The following is a 23,701-nucleotide window of genomic DNA, read 5'->3' as shown; positions in this document are numbered from 1 at the left end:
AGCTCCCGCGGAGTGGAGGCCAACCCTGAGAAAATTAAAGCGTTCATAGATATGCCTTCTCCCTGAAAGCATAAGGATGTCCAAAGCGTTACCGGAAGGATAGCTGCTCTCAGCCGCTTCGTATCTAAGGCCACTGACAAATGTGTCCCCTTCTTCAATGTGTTGCGAGGAAACAAGAGGTTCGAGTGGACCCCCGAATGCGAAGCAGCCTTCCAACACCTCAAGGAACATCTAACTCGAGCTCCCATTCTGTCCAAACCTGTCGAAGGAGAGGCGTTGTTCTTGTACTTAGCTGTGACAAAGCATGCCGTAAGTGCCGCTCTCGTCCGGGAAGACGGCCGTCTCCAACTCCCTGTGTATTACGTGAGCAAGAGGTTACTGGACGCCGAGTCCAGATATACAATGATCGAAAAACTCTCCCTCTGCTTGCTAATCGCTTTGCGGAAGCTAAGGCCCTATTTCCAGGCGCACACCATCAGAGTACTCACCAACCACCCTCTCCGGCAAGTCCTGCAGAAGCCTGAGTCTTCTGGCAGATTACTTAAATGGGCCATGGAACTGAGCCAGTTTGACATCCACTACCAGCCACGTGTTTCCATAAAAGGTCAAGCTCTCGCGGACTTTATTGTGGAATGCTCAGGAATGAATGACTTCCCGGAAGATCCTGTCCCGGAACTTCCCACATGGAAGGTCTATGTAGACAGAGCCTCAAATGAAAAAGGAGCTGGAGCAGGGGTTATTCTAATTTCTCCCCAAGGACATCAGCTCCAGAGCGCCATCCGTTTCACGTTCCCAGCATCCAACAACGAGGCAGAACACGAAGCCATGCTAGCTGGATTACAACTGGCCAAAGAAGTTGGAGCCCAAAAAATCGAAGTATACAGCGACTCCCTACTTGTGGTAAACCAAATATCCGGAGAATACCAGACGAAGGGCGAAAAAATGGCTGCCTACGTGTCTCTCTCCCGCGGCCTCCTGCAGCATTTCAAAGGCTACCGAATCCGCCAGGTCCCCCGGGACCAGAATTCACTCGGGACACACTGGCCAAGCTTGCAACAGACCCGGAAATTGAACAATATGGCCTAGTGCCCATCGGGCACTTAGAAGCACCTAGTATTGAGACACAGAGGGTAAATGCCATCATCGACCATTCCCATTCCTGGATAGGACCCATCCTCAGATTTCTCACCACCGGAGAGCTCCCCACTAATAAAGCTGACGCAAGAAAGCTCCAATATCAAGCTCCCCGATACGTGGATATGGATGGAAAGCTTTACCGCAGAGGGTTGTCCATACCCTTCCTTAGGTGTGTTGCCGGAACCGAAATCAGCGCCATCATCCATGAGATTCACGGAGGCTTCTATGGCGACCATACCTCCGGGCTGAGCCTCTCCAAAAAGATCCTTCGTCAAGGATACTTCTGGCCCACCATGAAGAAGGATTGTGTGGATTATGTCAGAAAATGTGAACAGTGCCAGAGATACGCCAAGGTTCCGCGAGCACCGCCTACAGAAATTACCTTAATGACCAGCCCCTGGCCATTCGCCGTTTGGGGCATTGACCTAGTAGGTTCCCTTCCAACTGGAAAAGGTGGAGTGAAGTATGCCATATTCGTGGTAGACTACTTCACCAAATGGGCTGAAGCTGAACCTATGAACACGGTCACGTCTAAGAAAGCACTGGACTTTGTCATCAAGAATATAGTGTGTCGTTTTGGGCTTCCACAAAAAATTGTGTCCGACAACGGGAAGCAATTTGATAGTGAGCATTTCACGGACTTCTGTGCTTCGCATGGAATCATCAAAAGCTTTTCCGCAGTCGCCAGACCTCAAGCTAATGGACAAGTGGAAGCAGTGAACAAAATTTTAAAGACCACGTTGAAGAAAAAACTCCAAGCATGCAAGGCTCACTGGCCGGAAGAGCTTCCACGAGTACTTTGGGCCTATCGCACAACAGAGAGAACTTCGACGGGGCACACACCTTATTCCATGACCTTCGGTTGCGAGGCCGTCATCCCAGTAGAAACTATGATCCCCTCTCACAGGCAGGACACCTACGACCCTACCCGGAACCACGCCCTTCTCCAGGAGTCCCTGGACATGATCGAAGAGCTCCGGGAGCAGTCACAGGTCCAACTCAAAATGTACCAAGGCAAGATAGCCCGACACTTCAACACAAGAGTCAAGAGCCGTACATTCGAGGTTGGAGACCTTGTCCTACGGAGAGTTTTTCCTGCTACGCAGGATCCGGGAGTGGGAGTCCTCGGACCCAACTGGGAAGGCCCCTATGAAGTCCACGAAAAAGTGGGCCATGGGACGTATCACTTAAAGAGACTCGATGGATCTAAAGTCCCGCGCGCCTGGAACGCGGAGCACCTCCGCCGTTACTATCAGTAAGCCCCGGACTATCTAGTCGAAGGTCCTTAGTGGACGTAGCAAAAATGTAAAATATGGAGATAGACCTCCCAGCTGTAAAACACATGCATGACAAGCTAATTTAATAAAACACGGAGAGTTTCACTTCGCTTTTACTGCATTTTTTATCCCTTTGTTCCAAGCTGCGTTTTAACAAGTGACCACGCGGTCCGGAGACGTCCGGACCCCACGCTCACTTGGGGGGGTATACATGGCTAAGGCATAGCCATACGCCCCTTGAACAAAACATAAAGAGAACACCACTTATGTGCTAGCATTGTGTTTGAAAATTTTAAATTGATTAAGCTTAGGTTGATTTGTTGCCATGAACATATTTGCATTACGTGTCATGTGTGCATTATGTGATTATGTGAAAATTGCCATGAAAATATCTGCCATTATGCATCATGAAAATTATCTCCTGTGTAGCCCAGCGATGAACAGGACTGGAGATTGGGGCACATTCAGAGAGCTACGCCGAAACACCCCCAACTTCCTGACAAGTCCTTCGCAGAATACTCCACGACCGCCGAAAGCTTTGCTTCGCAAGCTTCAGCTCCGGGTCTCATAAAGTAATGCATGGCAAGATCCGCGACCGCTGAGAGCTTTGCTTCGCAAGCTCCAGCTCCGGGTCCCGCAAGGCGAGAGATGGCAAGATCCGCGACCACTGTAAGCTTTGCTTCGCAGGCTTCAGCTCCGGGTCTCACAAAATAATGCATGGCGAGCTCCTCGACCACTGCAAACTTCGCTTCGCAAGCTTCAGCTCTGGGAGCAAATATAATTGATCCCCCAATTACAGCAGGCCTTGCTTCACAAAGCCCCTGCTCCAGGATCGCACATGGTAGGCGTGACGATTTCCCCGACCGCAACGAACCTTGCCTCGCAAGGCTTCATGCCAAGTCCCTGAAGTCGGCCACCGTAAGGTCCACAACAACAGTTAGTTTTGCTTCGCAAAGATCTAGCCCTAAGTTTAGCGACGCTCACCAAAAGAGCTCCCGATCCGGCGCTATCCCGCGGAATCGTATTAAGTGTTTGCCTCGCAAGCTTTGTAAAGATCGCGATGGGGAGATGGAACGGGTCACTTTAGACATCCCAGCGAACGGTATAACTACAAGTCCCGGGATTGGCTATTTACCTTAGGAAAGCTGAGTACGATGAAAGAGGGAGTCTGGCCGTTGGAACCAAGAACCCTCCGTAACCTAGAAACTACGTGGGAAAAGACATAAGCTGTTGGAGCTTCAAGTTAGAAATGCATAGGTTCTGGCCGTTGGAACCAAAACCTCATGCGCCCCTACAGCAGTTTCTACCGTATAAAAGTCTCTACCCTAAGCACAAAATTAAACAAGGAACTCAGCAGAAAAGGAAAGAAGAATTCTACAATTATTACAATGAAGGCCCTGCGGACCGGATATCTGTAATGTTCCCGCAATTAAAAAAGAGTACAGGGAGCTTCGCCCCAAAGGAAAAAGAAAAAATTTACACAAAGAATAAGACCCCTTCAAGCACTGGGGGTGGTAGCAGCTTCCACGACCGGGGTCTCGGAGACATCGATTTCGACTGGGGCTGGCGGAGTCAGCTCATTGGAAGGTGGAACTTCCTCACTGGCAGGTTCAGAGGTCCCCGCCTCTTCGGGATCTTCTGCCTCGAGGGCTCCAGCAGGTTCGTCAATGTTATAAGTCTGGACGAACACCTCTGGGCTTTGATCCCACGCCTGTATCTTTTCCCTCATGGCGGCGGCGTCCTCTCCCCGGTAGCCTACTACCTCCGGGTTTATTTTCCAAAGTTGGTGCATGAGGACCACGTGGGATAGATTAATCGTTCTATTCAGCACCACCTCGGCATCTACCTTCTCCTTCAAGCGCTCCGCCTCAGAGGTCGCCAGCTTTGCCTCCGCGACAGCCAATTGAGCCCTCAATTTTTCCAGCTCGGCCTTGGATGCATCCCGCTCTCCCTTAAGGGAATCAATCTCCTTGCGCTGCACCTTATTTTTATCCAGCAAGGATTGCTTCTCGGCCACATGCCCCCTGACAGTGAATTGCAAGGCTCCAATCTGTTTATCCTTCTCAGCGAGCCCCAACTCCTGCATAGACGCGAGATCCTTGCTCCTCTTGTGATCTCGCTCCTCCTCGTGCAGCCTATTCTGAAGAGTGGCATATTCCTCGTTCTGCTTAAGGAGGAGATTATTTTTCGAGTGCAAGCGGGCATCCAGGGTATCCTTCTCCTCCCTGGCCTGGGATAGCTCTTCCTGGAGCTTGGAGTTTTTGGCCTTCAAGTCATCCGACCGCCGCTTGAACTCATTCTCCGCGCTGGCCCGGTACTCTTGATATTTGGCAAGATATTTCTTGTCCGCCTCTTCTTCAGCCTTGCGCCGAGCCTGGTTAATCTTCTCCACAGCCTCCCCCTTTATGCTCTCGACCTGTTGGGTCAGTTTCTGCTTCTCCGCCTCCAAGGCCTGGCGAGCCACCTGGCTCTCCTCCAGCTGAACCAGAACTGCACCCACCTCCCGGAACGAGCGTTCCGCGATGAGAGAGGCCTGCAAGGGAAGACAACAGGATGAGTTAAGCAGAACCAAATGTACTAAGACAAATGATCCCAGAACACAACAACGGACAGCTTACCCCAGAAAGTTGCTGCTTTATGGCATGTGTCAGCAACAGCGGGTCCTTACTGCTGCTGATGGCCCATTTCTCAGAATTGAGCTCGCATAAGCTCAGGGCCATGTCCTCCATCATCTCTGCTCCGAACGGTGCCAATGCACGTCCGAGCCTAGGCACCAGCCTCTTCTCCAAGGCTGGGCCATCCAAAACCGCTCCAGCCGGGTGAAGGGATCTCACCCCTTCTGCCAGCTCAGCTCTCTTCATGGCAGACAGGTTATCTACCCTTCCCTGAGTAACAGCCTTCTCGGCCTCCAACCGCCTCTTCAAAAAATTATCAGCCCGTCTTACGCCCTCCAGGAGGGCAGCGGGGAAACGGGTTGGTTTCTGAGGGAAGTGGAACTTCAAGCCGGGCTGAGGAAGGCTTGTTTGTTGAGAAAGTGGAAGAGAAGGAGAAGAAGGAGACCCCGAAAGGGTGGACTCCCTTTGGACTGGAGGAGGAGGTAGACGGGGTATTAGGGACGGTAGCGAAGACACTACCGCCTCGGTTTGGTGTTGCTGATGTTGTTGTTGTTGTTCTTGCTGCTGCTGTGGCGGTGTTGATTGTCTGTTGTTGTTGTTGTTGTTGTTGTTGTTGTTGTTGCTGTTGCTTTTGCTGTTGGGTTTGTGTTTGCTGCTTGGTGGGGGTAGTCTGGAGGGGACTGCGCGCAGCCCGGAGGTCTCCATCACCTCCGGGAGAAGAATGTCTAAGGCGTTTCCTCTTGTCGCCCTCGGCCTCTCCTCCGGGGCGCTTGCTCACCCCAGCCATCTTCGCGGGGAACACAAGACCTTCCCCGTCGCTGCTACTACTCGAGACCACCATGTTCTTGGAAGGCCCCTTGACAGGAGGTTTCTCCACCACGAGCACGATTGACCTCTCCACCACCGGAGACCCTTGCGCCTCGCCACTTATCTTCTTGGGTGTGGCAGCTTTACCTCCCCTACCAGCTCCGGCCTTTCGTCTTTTCCCCTTGGACGGGTCTTGGCTGGTGGCGGCCTTCTTGATAAGTGAGGTAGCTCTCCCCAACATCTCTGCTTCAGGATGTTTTGCAAGAAATGCACGAAGCAAGGTTAACCAACCGGCAAGCAGTGTGAAAAAAGACAAGCAAAAAACAAAACGAGCAACAACATAAAAGCACAAACAAGTCCACCAGCAGGGAACAAGAAACAAAAAATAAAAAAGTTTGAAAGGGACGACCATGCACGAGAAACGTGGATGGCCTTCCCCGAGCAAAACAAGACACCGCTTCCTGCTCCAGGAAGCTCCCGTACTCCTCGAAGTCCGGGAATGACATGCTGAGGGAAGAAGGGTCAACCATGGTGACACCTTTTGGCAGACTACCGTCACTCAAACACCCGAGGAACTCATCTACCCTATCGCAATATCTGTCAAAGGGTATCCTATGCGGATCTAGCCTAAGGAAGCGGGGATCGAACCCCACCTGAGAAGTCCGGGAGACCTCAGACAGGCTGGGGGTGTGGATCAATCGAAAGCTAGTCTTACCTTTCCCGGAAGTACCAACTCCCGGAGTCCCTTCATTGGGGTAAGTTGCGGCGTGGCGAGCCTCGATTTCTTCTTCCTCCGACTGGGGGTCGGGGAACCTCTCCGCCCAACTGGGGGATAAATTATTCTCGTCCTGGGCCGCCTGGCAGATCACCTTGGACAGCTTCAGGGCAATCTGCTCCCAGACGTCAGCTGACACCTGACTTTTCCCCCTGCCACTCACTGGCTCAATATTTTGGAAAGAGGCGAGTAGCCCATACTCCCTCAAAGATTCAGTGGTCACAAGTCCTTCCACCTTCAGCTCTTCCTCCGAGAGCCCCTCGTAGAAGTTTGACCTCCTTATCATCTCCGCATAGCGAGGTGTCCGCGGGACGGCTTCTGCAAAATCCAAACGCGAGTGTTAGAGATCCTCCCGGAAGGCAAACCAAACGTAAAGAAACAAAGTTAAAAAAGAGAGGAAGGAGCACTTACCAGGGACTTTGAAGTCCAAAGATAGAGCTGGCACCCTCTTCAATGGGAAGCCAGTCGTCAGGAACCAGTACTCCCGGAGATCTGGAACCCTCGCGGTATGACATGTGGGGCACATCACATCCGGATACCTCTCCAGCCTATAAAACCCCACCTTGTCTGCATGACCTCTCATGGGCTGAGACTTCAGCCCATAGAAGTATAGCACCTCCTCCGGGGTAGGGGCCTCCAGGTTCCTGGACTTGCAAAAGATATACCACCCCGCTAGAAGCTTGTAACTGGGGGGAATCAACTGGAAGGGAGCAATCCCCGCCTTCACGCAAAAGTTGGCAAAATAACTTCTTAGGGGCAGGTGTGCCCCGCACACTATGTGTGCCCAGCTCCAGGCACCAAAACCCTCGTGACTCTGACTGGCAGACTCACCCAGCACCGACAGGCGGTGCCACATCAGGCCTGGGATGTTCTTCAGACCTGCCTCTGAGGAATACAGCTCCAGCATGCCGTAGTTCCTGAGCAGGTTCGGCTTCTGGTCCATCTCCCAGATGGAACTGTTGATAGACGGTGGGCTAGCCGAGGCCACCTTAGTTTTTGCTTTCCCCTTTGCGCCGGCAACAGGGGAACCTTGCTCCTGGGCAGATTCAGCCTCTACCGCAGCGATGACTTGTTCCTTTGAGGTGCTCGTCACTGAGCAAAAGAAACAAAGAAGAAAACACTCCAAGCAGTCAGAACCCTTGCCATACCCTAACGGTATTAAAGGCGTCGGGGAGACCCTCCCCGAAAACTGCTTGGAGAGGCTCCCACCGAGCTTGCCGAGGGGCTGGCACCATGCCACCCGGAGGATAGCAAGGAACCAGATTCAAACTTCGAGCCTAAGCCTGCCGAGAGAAGTGTTTTCCCAGGGGAAGACACCCTAAAGGCGTTCACGCTTATGCCCTAAAACAACAAACCAGAACAGCACAAGCAGACGAGAAACAACTTTCCAAAAGCAAATCGTCAAAGCATGCAAAGAAATGACTTATTGACTCACATCAGTCACATGCCTATCAAAGCCCTATTCGCGCATGCATAAAGATGACACCGGCAGAAAACTCAACCCTAACAACTACCAACAATCTGAGGTTTAGAAGGAAAAAGCAAAGTAAAAATACTTACTGGTATTCAAGTAGTTGAAGATTGAGGGAGTAACCGAGTCACTGCACTGCACGAACACGTGAAGTAAAGGCTGCAAAGACAAGCAACGATTCAAACCTAGAACTTCGGCGATCAAACCTACTGCCTAATCGAAAGAAAATTTTATGGATTCCTTACCAAGAGAAGTGGCGAATTCGAAGGAAAGGAAGCTTGAGAGTTCGAAGATTTGGGATTCTGAGAATCTGAAAGCTCGAGAATTTGAAAGCGTAAAGAGGAAGAAAGGTCCGTTCCCTCATTTTTATAGCAGGAACGAAATCGTTTCGAATTCCACAAATGGACGGTCCCGATCTTCCCATACCGCATGCATCAAATCCAACGGTTGAGGATGAAGTGCCGGTCCCATTTAAGACTCCTCAGATGGGAATAAAGTATTTATTTCCCATCATTATACCATCTCGGGCCCAGCGCACCATTAAATACCGTCAAATCACTACTCAGACGCCTGACGCACGCACACTCAGCCAATCGCCTCACACACACGTCTTGGTCACAGAGCCATTCCCTGCATGACGCGTGGCCCTTGCCACACTTGAGTACTTGAGTTCAAACAGAAGAAATTTCCTTTTTTTTTTTTCGTACTGACACTCAAGCGGGAAAAAGGAACCCTTCCAGGAACACAGGAGGTGACCCCTCGCCTAATCTAGAGACCAGAACACCCGGAGGACTGTACAAGCTCCCGGACCTCTCGAGCCCCGTGACCTTGGGGGGTAAATGTTATCCAGATTTCCGGATAGTGTCTAGATGGATAGCCTCGGGGAAGCAGAATTATCAAAGTCTTTCACGAAAGGTGACCAGAGCTCGCGGATGGACAGAAAGGCTTCGCCTCTCCCGTTTAGTGTCCAGCATACTCTTTCAAGCAACCGCGACCCGGAAGCTCGTCACTTCTCCCGGACTCCCGAAGGGATATCCTTCGGGGAAGGTCCTTCCAGGAGAAGCTCTTCAGGTTACCTTCGCGGATACAGTTCCGTGCCTCGCACGGAAGAAGACCAAGCGGTCGAGTCATGGAGGAGGCATAGTTGGAATGATACTCACCTGACACAGGATCCCGCCTGACCCGCCCGACAGGTCGAGGCCGCACACATCCTAGCACGCCTAAAAGTACCATTTCGCCTACTGTTCCACTGACAGCCTGGAAAAGACAGCTGCCTTTTTACATTCCCCATATTTTCACGTAAATATACCCACATAGAGCCTGGTAGCCATGCGACTACGGTAATTGTATCCCCTATTTATGGCTGGTGTAATTAAGACTCAGAGGGGCAGAGTAAAACCCTAATCCAAAACTCTAGCTATAAAGATCTCCTCATTTTACAATAGGAGGGGGGCCAACAGATAAAAGAGCAAGAACTCTGCCAAAATCTCTCTAGCTTCATCTTCTTCAAGAGAACCCGAGAGAAATATTGTGAGTTTGTGAGGTTCTTGTACACCAGCCACTTTACTGTAATTCTCTACAAGTATAATAACATCGACTCGTGGACTAGGGCTCGTTAACGCCTGAACCACGTAAAAAACCTATTTGTCTATTTATATTTCTGCACTTCTACAGTTCTTATCTTTTTATTATTTTGTTTGTATTCGTTTCCGAAAAACTCGGTAAACAGCTTGCGTTGAACACACTAAGGTCGTCCTGACTTATGAGTCAGCACCGTGTGACCAGTGCCCAGTACCACTGCCGAACTTGACTAATGAGTCACAGCTTCACAGTTGATACTGACACCTTTGCCAAATCTGACTAATTAGTCAGTACCATGCACAAGTGAGCAAGATTTTCTAAGCATTCAACAATTAATCCACGTCCACATTTACACAATCAACATGCCTCATGAACAACCATGCATGTCACGTATGGGGTGCAGTTTTCTTACATCTAGTTCGAGCGAGAAATAATAATAAGAACGACTCCTGAGAACGATCGACCTTTGATTCCTTAGCGGTTACCTAATCACAACCAATTATAACCTCCATTAATGAAAATCAACATGGATAGGGTCTTAACCTAAGCACCACTCTCGGGACCTCGAAACATGCCCACACAGTGAGTATATTCGATCCCGAGCCTTAAGGATTGAAACCCCAAGTCAAAAACCCTTAAAAACACTCAAAACGGGACTTTGAAGGAACAGAATAGCGCTACAGCGCTGACCCCTAGCACCCTAGCGCTAATCTCGGAACCCCCAACACGCCCAAAAGACCCCTGTGTAGCGCTGTAGCGCCCTAGGGTGGGCGCTATAGCACTACCTCCAGACCTAATGCCCCTGAAACCTCCTTCTTCATCTCCTTTGATTCCAACCTGTTTCCAATGCTTCCAAATCCCATTTTTGATGCCAAATGAACCCAAAAACCATCCTAACACACCCCAAACATCACAACCATAAGAACCCTATCCAAAACTCCCAACAGAACCAAGATCTCAACCTAGAAATCACAGCTGTAAAACAGAACTAAAACAGGGCAAACCAGGGATTCCAATGGTTAGAAACTTACCCAAAGCTCAGCTTATGATGCTCTTCAATGGAGGAACACATTCCCAAACTCCCAAGGCTTACTTCCCAAGCTTGAATCCTCAAGAATGGTTCAAAAATCACAAAGAAAACTGAAGGGAAGATAGGTACGGGAGAAGCTTCAAGTATACTCTGTTTTCTTCTTTTCTTTCAGCTAAAAAATGGTTATATCTATACTAGGGGTGAAATGAACATTTTACCCCTAGGTCAATTAATAGTTTCTAAAGGCTCCCAAGGGCAAAATTGGTATTTTCCACCTATCTCGTTAATCATAGTTAACGCTCTCCAATTCCCGCTATTCTCGATAATCTCAAACACCAATAATTCATATCCCATTACCCCTTTAACCCCCAGTAACGCTTTAATCATTAAAATCACCCCATGACTCATCCCGAGCCCCGAACTTAAACCTGTTGTGACTAGACCGCTAATCAATATTACAAGATCGTCTCATGCCGAATAGCTCGAACAAACCCACATTATAATGTGGTCTCAACATATATCATCGACATGCATACAAATATACAATTATACCCTCAACGGGCCAAATTACCATCACACCCATGTAATTATAATGTGGACCCACATGCATGCATTTAACATCATATTATAATATAATTATTATCATTTAATGGCATAATTAAGCAAGTATGGCCCTCCCGGCCTACTATTCCCGCCATTAAACCACATCGGAGAATTCGGGGCATTACACCAAACATCACCCAAACATCAAATTCAATCCCTAAACTTCATCTACATCACACTCTCATCAAAACGCAAGCAACCAAACTCAAAAACTTCCATGAATTCTCACAACTAACACCTCAAAATCTCTTGACTAAAACTAACATAAAAACAAGGTATAAACCAAAGATTTTCATGGCTGAATTTCTTACCTCAAGCTTGATTTAGATCCCCTTCAATGGTTGAACCAAGGTCCTAAGCCCTCAAGCCTTGCTCTCCTAGCTTGGATCCTCAAATTAGCTCTCAAAAATTGAAAGGAAGAAGGAGAGAAGAATAGGTACAGGAGGGAGAGATGAGGATGATAATGATGCTCTGTTTTTACAATTCCACAACCTTCTAATGGCTTATATCAATCCTAGGGGTGAAAAGACTAAAATACCCCTAGGTCAAATAACTAAAGACTCCCAAGGGTAAAATCATCATTTCCTGCCTTTCTCGTTAATTATAATTAACACCCTCCAATTCTCGTTATCCTCAATATTCTCAAATACCAATAATTCATATCTCATTACCCTTTAATTCCCGGTAACGTTCTAATCACCAAATTACCCCGAGACTCACCCCGAGCCCCGAAACTCACCCCGAGCCCCGAAACTAACCCCGTTATGACTAGACCGATAACTTGCATTCCATGATCGTCTTATGCCGAATGGCTCGAACAAATCCACATATAACGTGGTATTATTTGTAATTCACCTACATGCATGAAAATACACAATCACGCCCTCAACGGGCCAAATTACCAAAATGCCCTTACAATTAAATGTGGACCCATATGCATGTATTTATCATCATATAATAATATAATTCACATAAACATGCATATAATCATTAAATATCATAATAAATCAATTATGGTCCTCCCGGCCTCCTAATCAAGGTCCTAAACCTTATTAGGAAATTTGGGGGCATTACAGAGACCCACCTAGGATGCAAGAGTCATCCTCTCGGTGAAGACCGCGAATCCAAGGCCTAGTAAAGCGCCTGGGACGGCATGGCCGCTATGTGTTTATCATATTGGTTGTTTTGTTATATGTTGTTGATGTATAAGCATATGTTATTTGTTTTGTGTTGAGTTTTCTTGTTGGGCATTGGCTCACGGGTGCTATGTGGTGTAGGTAAAGGCAAGGGTAAGATGGTTCAACTATGAGTTGGAAAGCTCTGGGGGCGAGGTGTATATTGTTAGCTGCTCATCCGCAACGGTCGAGGGATTGTACAGGGACGAAAACCTAAAATGTGTATTTTTCCATTAGAGTGGCCTTGATTGTATATAACTTTTGGAAGTTTTGTAAATCTGTCCTTTAAACCTTGTTTTTGGGATCCCATGTACTAAATATTTGTTTTAATGAAAATTATCTGTTTATGACCAAAATATTTTAAACCTAACTTGTTTATGACTTTAGGATCACATTTTAATTTAAATGATGTCCTGCACTATTTTAAACACACAGTGCAACAATTTTGGCTATCCAGGACGTTACAATTAGACTCATGTGTTGAGTTATGAGAATCTGGAATTAGAGGCTAAGTTATCCCGTGAGAAGCTAGTCAGTTTATATATGAGACAGAAAGAACAAGGTTCTTAAGAACAAAGTTGTACTTTGGGTTAAGGTATTATACAGTAACAGTGAGGTTGATGGACCGACCTAGAAACTGGAATCAGTTATGCGAGATTGATATTTCGGGCTACTCAGATAAAATTTCGAGGATGAAATTTCTGTAAGGAAGGGATAATTGTAACGACCCAAAATTCCTAATAAGTCTTAGGGCCTTGATTAGGGGGGGGGGCAGGATGGCAAATTTTGGAATTATGTGATTATATGATATTTATGTGTATCATTATGTGATTATGTGAGTTATATTATAATATGACTTGATATGCATATTTAGGTGTATTAAATATGCATGTGGGCCCATTTCTGTTTAATTGGGTCATTTTCATAATTTGGCCCGTTATGAGTATATTTGGCATATATGTGGTATGTGTGTGGTACTTCATTATTATTTGGTTATGCTTGGGTTACTCAGCACGAGACGATCCTAGGAGGCAAGCCAGTGGAAAAGTTACAACGAGATCCATACTTGACTCGGAGTGAGTCAAGGGGTATTTAGCACATTACCGGGATATTTGGTAATGAGAATAAATATTTGATGATAAATTGGAAGTTAGTGAGATCAGGGGAAAATTATGGGAATTTTGACTATTTTATCCCGATGGGCGTTTTTGGGACCCTGAGCATTAGGATTTGCTTGAGGTTACTTAAGCTTGAAGTAACCTGTTAGAATTATAAAGGAATGTTCAGAACGTTCTCTCTCTCTCCCTCTACCTTTTCGACACTCGTTCGCACTTTCGAAGGAAACTCAAGTTTTAGGATTCGGATTCAAGCAAGGATTGAGGCATAGCGATTCTAGGGAAGATTAGAAGCTTATTAGCCAGAGGATTTAGTTGGGAAACGACTTAATCGAAGGTAATCCAAGTTTTAAGTTCTAAGTTTTTAATCTTTGATTGGATTTTATGTTTTGATGAGTTTTTGGATGGTTTAAGCCTTGAGTATTATTGGTTTTGGATAATTGGGATGTTTGGGAACTTTGATTTTGGGATTTGGATATGTTTGGATAGGTTTTTGGAGGATTTTAAGTGGGAAAAACCGTAGAAAATGACTGGTTTTGTGGTCAAGTTGCAACCTTATTCTAGCAAGTCGCGATTGGGATGAACCAGGAGCCAAGGAGGCTCTGCCTGGGGGGCGCGCCGCAACCCAAGAAGGGCCAAGTCGCGGCCCGCACCCTGAAGCCCAGGAAATTGCTCTCTGACTTGGGGGCAAGTTGTGACCCTCAGGGCCAAGTCGCGACTAGCTTGTGCATTTTTGCCCAGATTTGGTTTTTAGTCGTGGAAACTTAATTCTAAGGGCCTGGGATTGATCCTACTACCCAGTTGAGTAGGATTCGACATCTTGGAGGCTAGTTTTGGGTCTGGAAGTATTTATTTACTCATTTTTTGATGAGGTTTTATATTATGGTTGTGACTAGGTTATCTCTAGGGGCTTGGAAACAAGATCGTGCTTGAGGGTCGTTTATTGGTAACCTGTGCTTGGACCAAAGGTAAGAAAAATGCACCCAGTATGTGATGCATGCAATACATGTGATTATGGCATGTCATGAAGGTGAGGAATGGAATTTGCCAGAGCTTGAGTCTCTGTAATTGTGAATGATTATAATTATGCTTTTGATTATTGATTAAGCATGCTAAATGCCTTATATCTGAATATTTGACATATGATACATGTCTGTTTGCATTGCTTCATTGAGGAAGCACTGACTTATTAGTCAGGGAACGACAATGGTATCATTATTGATTGTGAAGCTGTGACTTATCAGTCAAGATCGACAGTAGTACTGAGCACTGGTCGTATGGTATTGGCTTATGAGTCAAGAATGGTATTATCGTGTTTAACGCAAGTCGAAATGATTAGATCTAATCAACCTAAGCATAAAATGCTTGACCGACCCCAATGTCGAAGAAAAACTAAAGCGTTTGTCTAGTCTAAATGCTAGTTACATAGAGCTAGGGTCAAAAGGCTCAAGTGACTGAAACGTCACATGGCTTAGGGTGTGGATCTCCAGAGATAGACTTATCAATCATCTACACAGAGATGGACTTATCAGTCATCTATTTAGAGAGTGACTTATTAGTCAATTATTCAAAGAGAGACTTATTAGTCGTCTACCTGAGAGAGACTTATCAGTCATCTACCTCACAGAGAGAGACTTATTAGTCATCTACTCCGAGCGCAGGACTTCACAATTATTGATTTTTACCTGCCTGCCTGCATGAATATGGTTATTACTACTAGGCATGCTTATTATGATTTGAGGACATGTTATTATCTGCTTATAAGCATGTGTTTGAGTTTTTTTGCTGAACTTCGGCTCACGGGTGCTATGTGGTGTAGGTAAAGGCAAAAGAAAGTTGGACCATCCTTGAGTTAGAGAGCTTAGGTGATAATGTGTACATATGCGGTTGCTCGACCACCACGGTCGATGGTTTAAAGAGGAACTAGGGTTAAACCCTATTTTGCTGCTTAGGTCGGCTAGTTATAAATCTTTTATTATAATTAACCTTTAAAATATATTTTTGGATCTCAATGTATATAGTAAACGTTTTAGTGAAATGTTATATCTTTGACCAAAATTTTTAACCTTAGACTGCTAATCACATTTAGTTACACGATTATGGTCAAATAACTCGTCTAGCGAGTTTAGTACTATTTGAAATCCATTACGTAACGATTCCTGGGTAGTAGGGCGTTACACTCTTCAAGCTCTAGCTTTACAATGCTGGCTGCCAAATCGTAAGTACTCTGGTGGAAGCCTTTCTTCTCGCTTGGATTTCCTTCGAAGATCGACTATTTACAGAAAAATGGAGAATGTAGAGAAAAGAGTGGGTTAGACCAAACACACTTTAGATTAATGAGAGTTACTCCCCATAAATAACTGTCAAATCAATCATTGCACTTTTTAAAAAAAAACATCTTTTTACTTTACTAATAAATTAAGGGAAATTTTAATATGTAGGCTTGATAAAAGTTATAATTACAAATAAATACTAGGCATATTAAAATTTACAAAATAATGCTAATTTTTTGTACATTACCCAAAATGCCCTTTTCACTTCTTCCTCATTCTCATTTCTCTCTTCTCTCTTCTCTCTTCTCTCTTCCCTCTCTCTCTCTCTCTTATTTCACTCTCTCTCACCTCACAACACCACCACCACACTAAATATTATATTTCGAACAGATTTGGACATGATTTTTGGGTTTTTTTTGCGATTTTTTTCAGATCTGAAACTCTGAAATCTGTAAAAAATCGACACTGCTCGATGGTGGTTCGATGGTGCTCGATGCCAGCTCGATGAGACCTTCAAAATCATGATTTTTCATGAAAAAATGACTTAGCTCGATGGTGGTTCGATAGTAGTTCGATAGTGGCTCGATGGTGCTCGATGCCAGCTCGATGAGACCTTCAAAATCATGATTTTTCATGAAAAAATGACTTAGCTCGATGGTGGTTCGATGATAGCTCGATAGTGGTTCGATAGTGCTCGATGGTGCTCGATGCAATTCTTGTAAGAGACATAATTTTTCACTCGGGTGTCCGTTTGGGGTGATTTTTTTTTTGATTTTGGGTATTTTTTCAAGATCTACACGTTTGACATGTTAATATGAACATTTTGGAAGTGTAACACTTGTAAAAAATAGAAAAGTGCAAACATACCTCATGTTTAAGACATCTTTTGGTATATTTTTAAGTTTTAAACTTACCAAATGTGCATATTAACATGTCAAACGTGTAGATCTTGAAAAAATACCCAAAATAAAAAAAAAATCACCCCAAACGGACACCCGAGTGAAAAATTATGTCTCTTACAAAAATTGCATTGAGCACCATCGAGTCATTATCGAGCTACCATCGAACCACCATCGAGCTAAGTCATTTTTTCATGAAAATCTTGATCTTGAAGGCCCCAGCGAATGGTGGCTCGATGGTGCTCGATGCCAGCTCGATGAGACCTTCAAAATCATGATTTTTCATGAAAAAATGACTTAGCTCGATGATGGTTCAATGGTAGCTCGATAGTGGCTCGATAGTGCTCGATGGTGCTCGATGCAATTTTTGTAAGAGACATAATTTTTCACTCGGGTATCCGTTTGGGGTGATTTTTTTTTTGATTTTGGGTATTTTTTCAATATCTACACGTTTGACATGTTAATATGCACATTTAGGAAGTTTAAAACATAAAAATATACCAAAAGATGTCTTAACCATGAGGTATGTTTGCACTTTTGTATTTTTTACAAGTGTTACACTTCACAAATGTGCATATTAACATGTCAAACGTGTAGATCTTGAAAAAATACCCAAAATCAAAAAAAAAAATCACCCCAAACGGACACCCGAGTGAAAAATTATGTCTCTTACAAGAATTGCATCGAGCACCATCGAGCACTATCGAACCACTATCGAGCTACCATCGAACCACCATCGAGCTAAGTCATTTTTTCATGAAAATCTTGATCTTGAAGGCCCCAGCGAATGGTGGCTCGATGGTGCTCGATGCCAGCTCGATGAGACCTTCAAAATCATGATTTTTCATGAAAAAATGACTTAGCTCGATGATGGTTCGATGGTAGCTCGATAGTGGCTCGATAGTGCTCGATGGTGCTCGATGCAATTCTTGTAAGAGACATAATTTTTCACTCGGGTATCCGTTTGGGGTGATTTTTTTTTTATTTTGGGTATTTTTTCAAGATCTACACGTTTGACATGTTAATATGCACATTTAGGAAGTTTAAAACATAAAAATATACCAAAAGATGTCTTAACCATGAGGTATGTTTGCACTTTTGTATTTTTTACAAGTGTTACACTTCACAAATGTGCATATTAACATGTCAAACGTGTAGATCTTGAAAAAATACCCAAAATCAAAAAAAAAATCACCCCAAACGGACACCCGAGTGAAAAATTATGTCTCTTACAAGAATTACATCGAGCACTATCGAACCACTATCGAGCTACCATCGAACCACCATCGAGCTAAGTCATTTTTTCATGAAAAATCATGATTTTGAAGGTCTCATCGAGCTGGCATCGAGCACCATCGAGCCACTATCGAACCACCATCGAGCAAAGTCATTTTTTCATGAAAAATCATGATTTTGAAGGTCTCATCGAGCTGGCATCTAGCACCATCGAACCACCATCGAGCAATGTCGATTTTTTGCAGATTTCAGAGTTTCAGATCTGAAAAAAATCGCAAAAAAAACCCAAAAATCATGTCCAAATCTGTTCGAAATATAATATTTAGTGTGGTGGTGGTGTTGTGAGGTGAGAGAGAGTGAAATAAGAGAGAGAGAGAGGGAAGAGAGAAGAGAGAAGAGAGAAATGAGAATGAGGAAGAAGTGAAAAGGGCATTTTGGGTAATGTGCAAAAAATTAGCATTATTTTGTAAATTTTAATATGCCTAGTATTTTTTTGTAATTATAACTTTTATCAAGCATACATATTAAAATTTCCCTAAATTAATAAGAAACCATATATTTAATAATCTGACTGAACCGGTTGCTTATTTTCTGTAAAACCAATATTCCTAGGTACCCTTACTGATCCTAACAATGTACCCTAAACTAACCCCAACAATTTGATTAGTCACGTTTTTAAATCCAACGACTGTTATCAATTAACAGAATCCAATCTGTTCTTTAACGGATGAGACCAAATCAATTCCCTAATATTATATACTATATATTAACAAAAAAAAAAAAACGTGTTATGATATTATAATCAAGTAACTAATATGATATGAATGAAACATATATTATCAAAACTTTATAATAAAGAGCATATCCAAATTTTAAATAAAAATTAATCAAAACAATTTAAGAATTTTAACAAACAATCTTTACTTCTTTGTTAGAGTATCTGATAACGTGTTATAAAATTATTAAAAATAAATTAAAAAACAGAAAAAGAAATAGATAAAAAGTGTGAGATAGTAAAATCTTATGTATCATTCCAATGGGATGAATCCTATTTATCCATAGAAATATGATCTCATTATGATAATCTAATTGTAGGAAAATCAATAAATTAGGAGCATGTACAATTAAGAATATATGATAATATTTGACTTAGGTGATTTGGTGATTCTTCGTTATTTTGATAATGGTCTTTGAAGATTCTATATTATTATGGATATCTATTTTTATATTATAATATTTATAACATAATTAATAAGTTCAAAAATAATTAATAACAATATAATAATTAAAAAAAAGTGTATCGAAAAGACTCTCATTGATGATTAATAGTAATATTTTAATTAAAATATATTTATTGTTGTACAAAATTTGTTTGATATAACTTTTAGCATATGTTAAATTTAACACAATTTTTTGTACAATATTGGAGAATTTTTTAAATGTTGTAATAAAACATTGCATTATAAAACTTTCACTTTACTAAAGAAGCTCCAAAGTGTTAAAATAATATTAATTAAATAATAAAGTATTAAGGTGCTTCCACTACAAATAATACGGCACAAATATTTTTTTTGTTTTGTGAATACTCATTTAATATCCTATGTTTTATCGAAATACACATTAGGTACCAGTTTGGTATTTTTTTGCAGAAATTTGGTCAACCCAAATTTTAAATATGACCATATTGCCCCTTATTTTAATGACTTATTTGATTTTATTTTGTTTTTGTTATTTTAAAATGATTTTAAAATATTTTTTGAATTAATAAAACAAAAAGAAAAAATATAATTTTATAAATTAATCAATTAAAAGTAAACAAAAATACAAAATTAAATCTAACCCCTAAACTTAAACACAAAAATTAAAATCAACACCCTAAACTTAAAAGTTGAAATTTAAATTGAATTCAAACAAAATAGTTTAATTACAACTTTAAAAAACTATTAGGTTTTTAGTTTACTTTAATTAATTTAAAAATATTGGTTTTTTTTAACTTTTATTTGGAATTAAAAATATTTATGTTTATTTAATTAATTAGAATAGTTTTATTAAATATTTTTATTTTAAAATTAATTTATATTATTTTTATTTTTATTTTTTTAATTACTTTTTCATTGATTATAATATAAAACATTTTTTTATTAATTCATAAAATATTTTAAAATTATTTTAAATTAACAAAAACAAAAGAAGACCAAATAAATCATCAAAAGGAGGGGCAAATTTGTCATATTTGAAATTTTGGTTGACTAAATTCCAACGAATGATACTAAACTAGTATGAATTGTAAATAGACAGTACCAAATGATCATTATTATAAATATATGATATTAAGTATGTATTTCAATAAAACATAAGGTAACAAATGAGTATTTATATATATATATTTTAAATTCATGTTTTTTCTTTTACAAATCTATATATATATAAAGGAGGGCACCAATGAAATGATGTGGCACTCTAAAAACTCTTAAAGCTACTCTATCTATTTTCTCCTTTAATCTAATTTTTTTATTCATTTTATAGATTATAATAATGATAAATATAATTTTTTAAATTTAATCGAGATATTTATAAGATGTTATTATTTAAATATAGATAAATATCTCTTTGACAATTTATATATATTCTAAACATTCTTTATTAATCTCATATTTTCCTCAACTCTAATTTTTTTTTTCAATTATTCTCTCTAAATCCTTTCAATTTCAATTTTCAATGAATTCCAATTCATATCTCTAAATTTGATTGATTTACATGTTAATGATAACACAATCCTCTCGGGTATTTATTCAATTATTAATGTTTGTTCATCTTTAAAGTTTGATATTTATTCAATTATTAATGTTTGTTAATCTTTAAAGTTTTTATTTTAAATTATTGATCTTGATATTCTAACATCTTTATCTTATTTTTCTATCATGTTTTAGATGCTATCAAATGTTTATGTTGTGTGAGTGATATTAAGATTGTTAGATGTGGTTGGGAAAAAAGAGACACCAAAGTTTTAACAAAATAGTAAATATAAGTTAATCGATAAATCTTCAAATAGATTCTGTAGCATCATTAGTCGAAAGATTTTCCACCATCTCTAATGGTGTGAAAGCTATTGCGAGTTCTAATATATTTATATTTTATTTAATCACCATTATTATTTAAAATGAATAAAAAATAGAAAAAAAAAATTGATATAACCATCTTATTTTTTATCTACTTATTTGTGGTTAATTAGTTTACTATTATTATATTAAATTTAAATAAGATATTCATTTTTTTACTTATAATAATATGTTCATATCTATTTTTGTAGACTTTTTTTTTTTAAATTAAAGATATTTTATAAAATATCTATGAATATAAATTTAAATAATCAATTTTTAAATTAATTAAATATTATTCTCGATTGATATTATTATTATTATATGTGAAGTTTTGGTACAATGTGAATTGAATTTTTATAATTATGATATAAAAGCCTATAATCTCTCTCAATAATCATTCCTTTTTTTCGAAAGACATACGAGTAAATAAAATAAAAAAATATATATTTACCATCCCATCAAAATATGTTGCCACATGGAAAATTTAATATATGTATATGTATTGTAATATCTTTTAGTAGCAATAGTATATAATAACTTATCACGCCTGCCAACTTCTAAAACTAACAAGTATGAATAATGTCACTGATCAATAACATATTCGCATATTTATGAAGTTATCATACAATGTAAACAATAATATATTGGCATTAAATGATCAAATCAAAGGTACGCAGCGGAATATATGGACTCATTTTAATAAATATTAATACCAGCCAGGATCATATACATATATAAATATTAAATCACATACAAATAGATCAGAGATTACATTTTATTGCCTATCAAGTGTCATTGGGTCTTTTTGTATAGATCAACGATCTTCCTATCCAGTATTCTAAGATCTCACACTCTGATCTTCCAGACCAATCATCAAACACACAAGGACGTGTGTGGGCACATAGGATTCAAAAGGTTGATTTATGTGACTCCCTAGATGTACTCAACACATGAGATCTAGAGAGTTTTGACAGAGAAAATGTTTAGAATAGTTTTCAAGTTTAGAGAAAACTATTGCTTTAGAGTGATAGTCTGTATTTTTATTATTCAAAATAATAATTCTTCATTCTGCTGAAAGTTACGTACTATCAGACTTATAAATATATTTAATTTAATTAAATAATCTTTATTTAATTAAAATATAATTCAAATTAAAAGCAAATTAGATATTTTCATTTAATTAATTATTTAAATCATATTTAAAAAGAATAATTAAATAACTGATTACACAAACTTATTTGAAATTCAAAATTCAAATCCCATGGATAAAAATCCCTGATGCTAGGCGCCACACACTGTACTGTACAGTGTGTGTCGCCCAACCCTATTAGGGTTGCCCTAATTTTCTCATTTGTTTATTTAATCAACTTTTAAGACATAATATTTATCCCAACATAAATATCAGTTAATTCAAAATTAACTTTATCTTAAAATATCAGTTTTAAATTAAATAAATAAATATCATATTATAAATAAGATATTTATTATTCTCTCTTTATATTAATCCAAACAAGATTAATATTAATTTTAACTTATAGTTTTTCAAAATAAAAACTATATAGTTAATTAATTAATTAATTCACAATTAATTAATTACCCATAATTATCAAATAATTATTTTCTTGCCTTGAAAAATTAATTCCTTTGCAATTTAATCATTTCTATTTACAAACATTTCTTTTGACATCCTTAACCTTGACAGTGTAGGACAGATGAGATCTGGGGGCCATGGACCTATAATACGAAACTCCAATAAACCAGATTATTAATTAAACTCTTTCATCTAATAATCTTATTTATTAATTCCATGATTACTCCACTATAAATATAGAATTGCACTCTAAGTATTTATAGAATTATATTTACAGAGTTTTCTCTAGTAGTCCATTGATATAATCAATATATGTAGTTATGTCCTCCATTATTGGTTCGTTAATTAGAGGTGGTCAACATTATTGTTTTACCCTTCTAATTACCTCTTGATCCTTAAGTACCATTAATTCACTAACGAATAATTAATCTATGATCTAATTATAGATTTGAGCTCAATAACTATTCAGTTCAAAAATCAACCCTTAAGGGAACCAATATTCGATCCATTTAGGAAAGCATGAATTCCATTATTGTAATTCATGTTCCAAGCCATCCATGATATTGAATCTCCAAAACAAAAGTCATTAGCCTCATTATTCTAAGAGACCTTAATGAGTGAATCAAAAGATCCAATAAACATAAACAGGAGTTCATGAATGCTTAGGATTTAGACTGATCTACAAATGATCATCTATTATGACAAGAATTAATTCTTTATGTCAAACGGCAAGTTTATAAAGATAATTAATTCTCATCGGTCCTATCATATATAATCTCTATTATACACAACACATTTACTAAGATATCTATCCACATTAGTAATCTGAATCTAGATTACTTGCATCTCGTATGCTTAGCAAACCATACTAGTAACCATTCATTAAAGATTCCTTACTTTAATATGTTACTGACTATTTTATTCATTATATATGATCTTAATTCTCTCGTGCTACTAAAAAATCATATTCTCATGAATGAATAGGGAATTTTCTTGATATTATTAAATAATTAAT

Source organism: Humulus lupulus, chromosome 1 (assembly GCF_963169125.1).
Source record: "Humulus lupulus chromosome 1, drHumLupu1.1, whole genome shotgun sequence".
NCBI lineage: Eukaryota > Viridiplantae > Streptophyta > Magnoliopsida > Rosales > Cannabaceae > Humulus > Humulus lupulus.
Note: the sequence above shows the minus strand (reverse complement) of the source record.